Source organism: Budorcas taxicolor, chromosome 11, assembly GCF_023091745.1.
Source record: "Budorcas taxicolor isolate Tak-1 chromosome 11, Takin1.1, whole genome shotgun sequence".
NCBI lineage: Eukaryota > Metazoa > Chordata > Mammalia > Artiodactyla > Bovidae > Budorcas > Budorcas taxicolor.
The window spans coordinates 137,761,211-137,768,191 of NC_068920.1; the positions used below are offsets into that span (position 1 = coordinate 137,761,211).

A 6,981-nucleotide genomic window follows, 5' to 3' on the forward strand; every position below is an offset into this window, starting at 1 on the left:
GTAAACCGTTTGTAAAACAAATACTACCCCCAGCAGCCTGCACAGAAAAATAACACGTGTAACTTCCTGAGAACACGTTATTGTCTGAAGGTGGAAGTCTGTGATTTTGAAGGAAAAAACAGTTTTCTGCTGAGGAAGAGTGAGTCACAAGCAAGTTGAAAATGTTTCTCTGGATTTTGGGGTTGGGTGGACATAGTCCCCTCTTCCCTCCTTCTCATATCTACTCATTTGGCTGCCCTGGGCTGGGCCCTGACTCCAAGCCTACCAAGAACCCCACCAGCCATGCCACTGCTGACCACCAGTCTCCTAACTCCACTTACCATAGCAAAGGCCCACTGTTTCCCAGCCATGGGCCCAGCTCTGCCTGTGCCTGTGCAAGGTGGCCCTGGGGTCCTCAAGTCTCAGGCTAGACTGTGGCTAAGCTTTAGAGCAGCCAAGAAGGCCTCTTGGAGGAGGCCTCTTGGGTCTCTTTCCTGAAGCTGCTGCAAACTTGAGACACCATCCCAATGGTGTGGAAGAGCCACTGGAGGGAGGCCCAGCTCACCCCTCCCTCTCTCCACTACCTCCCCCTGCTGTGAGGTGAGAGGGCAGGGTCACAGGTCAGGGAGTGACCTTTCTAATTTGGGGTCAGTTGCCCTGGCAAACTGAGCACAAAGCCAGCCTCTCGGCATGTGCAGGAGGCTGTCTGGCCCCAGCGACATTCCAAGCATTCTCTGGGGTCCTCTGTCTGGAGGGAAGTGGGGCTTTGTGCAGTGAGGAAGTGTCTGACTGACTGCGACCCCTTGTTTGGCTGCCAGCACTGCCTGACATCCTCAGGCCCCACTGTCTGGCCTGATGGACCAGCTGGGGAGAGGGTGGGGGGTGGGGGAGAGGTCCCTGGGGCTGGAGCCCTCCTGTCGCTCCGCAGGCATGCAGTCCCTGACAGGCCTTTCTTCACAGGGCCCAGAAACTGCAGCTTACGCAACCTGCAGCTTGGCCTGTGGAGAGAACTTGAGCCCAGGGATGGCCCACATTGGTCTGAATCCTAGTGCCGGCATTTACTAAGGTGGTGGCCTTCTCCCAGTGATGTCAGCTCTCCAATCTTAGTTTTGTCAACTGTAAATGGGCTAATAACACTCACCTGTACTTGTGTCTGCGTGCTCAGTCGTGCCTTAGACTATAGCCCACCAGGCGCCTTTTGCCCATGCAATTTTCCAGGCAAGAATACTGGAGTGGGTTGCCATTTCCTTCTCCAGGGGATCTTCCTGACCCAGGAATCGAACCCACATCTCTTGCATCTCCTGCACTGGCGGGCAGGTTCTTTACCAGCTGAGCCACTGGGGAAACCCAATAACACTCACCAGACAGCCATTGAAAGAATGAAGTGAATCTATGTGATGGTGCCTGGATGGTTTTTGGCACAAGCAAGCACCCAACAAATGTGAATTCCATGGAGTCAGGAGATTCCAAGAAGGGGACAGAGCAGGAGAAACTCAGTCCCTATCCTTGAGGGCTCATGGGGTGGATGGGCAGTGAGGAGAGGACCCCCCCGCCCCAGGAGGAGGAAAGGGAGACCTGGGAGGGGTGCCCATACCTGGCACTGGTGTGCTTGGGGGGTCCAACCATCTCCTCTTCCTGGACCAAGGGCTGCAGTCGGGTGGCTCCTCATGACTCAGAGAGCTCTCAGTTAGCAGGGACAGATATGCAGAGAGCTGGGGGCTCTCCTGCCCTGGCCCACGTGGGCAGTTCAGAGGCCGGGAGAGGGAGGAGGGGGTTCAGGCAAGGAGGTCAGCCAGGGCGCTGTCTGTGACTCTGAGAGCCCCGCACAGGTGCAGGGGGAAGCGGGGGACCACAGAGGTGGAGGGGGCACGTGACCGTCACAGGAAAACAGCTGCAGCCAGTCCCTGGGAGCATGACTCTGGCCACCATGGGAAGGCCTCCCTGAGGAGGGTGCTCCCGGTCAGTGGCAGCATGGGGCAGAGCTGCTGAGCGTGGACTGGGAGATGCCGAGGGCCCCTGTCCTGGGAAAAAAGCTGGCCACGTCCAGCCCTGGGGGGATCCTGGAGGGGCAACAGAAGCATTTGCTAGCTACCTGACCTCAGCGAGTTACACTTCCTTCAGTAATAAAAGAGGATTCTCAGAACCACCACCCCCAGCAGCATTGCCAGTGAAGGAGCCAGCTCAGAGCCTCCATCACAGAAGGCCGGCCCGAGCGTTTCAGCAGAAGCCTTGGCCGGCAGGGCAGAGGGCGCCTCAGGCCAAAAGCCCTGGCTCTGCAAGGCTCACTGTGTGAGGCCTCCAGCAGGTCTCTGGCTCTCTCTGACTGCACTTCTCCCTTTATATCCTGAGAGGAGTGACAAAGCCCTTCCTGTCTTGGCCTGCTTGGTGGCCATGACTTGTCCCCAGAAGGTCCTGCTCCATGGAGGTGGGGCCGGCTCCAAGGTTCCACATTCACCTTCCAGTGGGACAACCCCCGCTGGTATTAGACGTGCCCCCGTGCTGGGGGTGGGGAGGTCCTCTGGAGCATGGTGGGTCCCCTGGGGAAGGGGACAGGTGTCCACGGTTGCCCTTTTCAGGTGTGTCTCAGGCTGCAATATCTACCAGGATCAAGCCCCAGATGGAGTCTCCTCGGCACCCATGGTTCAAGCTGTGGTATATGGCAGGGAGGCCCACTTAGTCAAGATCAGTAATTTTGGGGAGGGGCCCAGGGTGCTCAGAGCATCCCCCAACACTATGGCGAGTAGACAGGAGTGGCAGGAAGTAGTGGCCTTGGAAATGTCTAGTCAGTTGGAGGGGTGGGGGTGAAAGCAGGCTGTGGTCCAGGGGAGGACTCCACAGAGTAGTGGGCCACAAGCGGGCACGCAGGCAGTATTTGCAGGCTGCCAGGTTTGGAATCCTGAGCTGGGCGTAGCCCTGCCCCTGCTTTAATCCCTGGTCACAGCTGACACCGAGCGGGCAGCTGCAGCTGGCTCTGCACTGGGCCTCACTGTCTTAGGCCTCTAGGAGACCCAGTTCTGGGGAAAGGCCTGCCCTCCGCCTGGCGTGCAGGCTCAGAAGTGAGTGCCTATCATTGACCAGATACTGTGCCTGTGTATCTTCCCACAGGGAACACTGGGTCTGCTGGTGGGAAGATGTGAGAGTGGATGGCTCCCTGGAGTTCAGTTGCCAAGTGAGCTCAGGACAAGGCCACGGTCTGAGGCTGGGCCTGCTGCTGCTGTTCCTCTCCACCTGAGCCCCCAACGAGCAGGGTACAGCTCTGATGCAAGTGATCCCAGGCTCCCTGTCTTTGCATGGGGTAGCAAGTTTGGACCTAGCAGGACGTGCTTCAAGAGAGAAGTGATAACGCACTGCAGCAACTATTTTGTGGAACCCAGATGGACTCAGGAGTCTCAGACTCAAATGTGCGTGTGAGCCAACTGGACGGCCCGTGAAAATGCTGATTCTTGGGCCCGGCACCTCTCCCTCTCGCACCCCCACCCCAGAGCTTCTGATTCAGCAGGCTCGGGGTGGGGCCCAAGATTCTGTATTACTAAGATGCTGCCAAGTGATGCTGGCCCCATATCCAGGCTAAGCAGTTTAGATCTCTGCTCCTCCAAGTATGGCTCACAGCCTCAGAGTAGCAGCAGCAGCAGCAGCACTGGGGAGCTTGTGAGAGGCATAGAGCCTGTCCCACCACCAGCCTGAGTCAGACTTTGCACTGTAACCAGAGCCCAGTTGTTTCCCAGACTCATTCCGATTCACTCGATGGTGGAACAGCGCTGTCTGTGAGAACTTTCTGTGAAGACGGAGATGTTCTAAACCTGCACTGTCCAATAGAACCGCCACTGGTGACGACTGAGTGTTTGAAACGTGGCTTGTGTGATTGAGGAGCTGAATTTTTTATTCTACTTAACTCTCATCAACTTAAATATAAATAGTCAAACGTGCCTAGTGACTTCCGTCTGTCAACACAGGTCTAGAGTAATCCAGTTCTGAGGGCCTGTAGAGCAGAGGACCCCAGCCTCTGGGCCACAGATCGGTACCCGCCGTCATATCAGCAGTGGCATTAGAGACGCCCTCCTCCAGTGTCCTGAGGTTCCCATGGCCCTGCCAGTATAAGGGGTGATGTTCGGCAACCACTCAGCGTCCCGAGCACCTCTGTCCTCACTGAGCAGCACCAGTGTCTGCGGCTTAGAAAGGCCCTTGGAGGCGACACCTCCCTAGGCCCCTGACTCCGCCAATCCTGCCTGCTGCCCGCTCCCTCGTCTGATGGCTAGTGTCAGGCGTGAAGTGAGGCTACCTCAGCGAATCCTTACAGCAGAAGTTCTGCCTGGATAGAGGCCTCCTCAACACCTCTGCACTCAATGAAAAGAGACCCATAAAGTGACTCTCCACCACAAATAGAAAGACTATTTCTGGAACAAGAGAATAAAGTGGTAGGGTGTCGAGGATCAAAGGAGGGACAGACCTAGTTACTGACAGCCCTGAGGGGACCAAGGGCTGGAGGGCAGGCCAGCTGGGGCCATGGAGGTGAGTCAGCTCCAGGTCCACCCCGCAGTGGCCTGCCTAAGAGGTGGTGAGCTCCCCATCGTGGTAGCAGCTCAGGCTGGGGCTGGAAAGCAGCTGCTGGGGAGACTGCAGAGGAGCTCTGGCCTTAGGAAGAGGGCAAAAGCCTCTCATCCTTTATTTTCCCAGATTCAGTCATTCCATGAACCTTGTTCCTCCAAAGGAGCTGAACAGCAATCTCCACTTTTGTTTTTTAATCTATTTATTTACTTAGCTGCACTGAGTCTTAGTTGCGATGTGTGGGATTTAGTTCCCTGACCAGGGATCGAACCTGGAACGCCAGCACTGGAAGCCCAGAGTCTTAGCCACTGAACCCCCAGGGAAGTCCTAGCAGTTTCCACTTTTCACATGGATTTGCTATCTCAGGCATCCTCCCTCTTCTATTAAAGTCCTCCCTGCCTCCCTCCCAGCAGCTAACTAATATTGTTTACGTGCAACTAATCACAGATGTCACCGCGGGATGTGACCTGATGCTAAGTGGTTCACAGGCTAGTGCTTCTCACACTCCGAGGGGCCTAGGAGCCACATGGGGATCTGATCCAGCTGATCTGGCCTGGGGTCTGGGGGTCTGCCTTCCAACAGCCTCCCAGGTACTGCTGCGACCACCCTTGGAGAAAACGAAGCTGAGGTGGCTGGGGAGACCTGGAGGATTCTAAGATGGGTGGGGGTGGAAGTGAACACCAGGAAGGCTCCTGTGCAGGAATTTCAAAGGACTGGACTCACTTCTTTCTGGAGCATACTCTCCAGAAAGATGCTCTCCAGATGAAGATGCTCTCTATCTTCAGAGTCATTCCCAGTCGCCCTGCTTGAAAAGCATAAATCTGCCATAAGAGGGCAACTCCACCACAGCCTGGGCATCCTGTACAACCTCCCCTCTCGCTCTCCTGTCCCTGGGAAACTGCTTGTACCTGAAGGAGCTTTTCATTGTTTCTATGGGGTGGGCAGCGGTGGTCCCATCAGACCAGGGCTCGTTCAGGGCCAGCCCATCTCAGCCAGAGCTGTGGACAGAAAGCCTCCCTCCTGCCTTCCCTTAGCTTGCTGCTGACACAGACGCAGCATCTGCAGAGAACCCCCTCACCGGGAACCAGGGGGTCTCTTGCCTTTCCCACTTCTGAGCCTCAATTTCCCCATCTATAATGTCGGAGAGGACTGAAGGCTCTCTCGGAGATACCTGGCTCTGCACCAACCCATTCAGCATTTGGGAGCTCAGAGCAGGTGGGGATGGGGCTGTGGGGAGATATGGGTGTGAGTGGTGGCCAGGGGACAGGGACAGGCAAGGTGGCTCCATCAGGGCGCACCCGCCTTCACAGACTCTCTCTGCACTGAGGGTTCTCAGATATTTTTAGGAAGGTTGGCGCCTCCTGGGCTGTGATTCATTAATACAGCTGACAAGGATCAGCACTTTTTGAAACGGCAGTGGGAAGTTGAGAAGGTTCCATAGTGCGGCTGTGAGGAGAAGGGGAGAGTCCTGGTGTTTCTTGCCAGAGCTGTGTGTGTTGCAGGGAGGTGATTAGAGAGTGGAGGGGAGTGAGGTGTTGTGGGGAGTGGGCAGGGGTCCTGGGAGTACCCATTTTGAGTGAGGGACTTGGTGCCCAGGGCAGGGCTATTTGACCACGGCAAAACAGAACCTTTTCAAAGCTTTGTAAGTGTTCTAGAGAGATGCTCCTATGTGTGTGTGTGATGGAGGAAGTCAGTGGGGACATTGTGACATCATGGACCAGGCTTCAGGGCCTCTTTTGCTGATTTCAATACCTATTTGCTGACCTCCTACTGTAGTCATGCCCTGAGCTGTGAGGCCCATTTATTTATTGCTTTTTTGTCCATTGTGTATTTACTCTGTGCAAGTGTATCAGATAAAGTTTTCAATTAGCAATAATCACGCTTTGGATACACCTCATTAGCTATGATACTGCCACTGTGCAAATCTGTGTACTCATGGAGCCAGTACCTGCTCTGTGCTGGCCCAGAGGCCAGGCTCTCATTCTGACTTCAGTATACTCTGCTCTGTGACCTTAAACGAGTCTCTTCCCCTCTCTGAGCCTTAGTTTTCTCCTCTGACAAATGGGTGTGGTGTAGTTTCTTTCCTGCCTGCCTCACAGTAAACACAATGGAGGTCAAGGCATTTGATTAACATCAAAACACACTATTCTTGTTATTCCCACAGCATCCAGGCCCCTCCCCACCTCACAGCCCTCTTGGAGGACCCCCCCCCCCGCCCCCCCCCACAGCTGCTTCTGGCCTGCCCTTTCCCACAGGGCTCTTGGCTGGAGTGAGGAAGGAAGTGGGTTGCACCAGCAGACCCCACGCTGGGCCAAGGTGGAGAAGGCTGCTCCCCAGGCCTAGGGGCCACCTCAGGTTCTGCCACTTGCTGCCCACCAACGGGATTGAATTCATCAGGGTTCTCCAGAGAAACAGAACCGAGAAGATGTTATGTTAGCTCAGGATGTCATAGGAAAA

The 6,981-nt window shown here is 55.5% G+C and overlaps 1 pseudogene; it reads right to left on the minus strand.

The window, feature by feature from the left end:
- Positions 1 to 6,322: 6,322 nt before the first annotated feature.
- LOC128057119 (uncharacterized) lies at positions 6,323 to 6,451 on the minus strand (annotated as a pseudogene).
- Between the last annotated feature and the right edge of the window lie 530 nt (positions 6,452 to 6,981).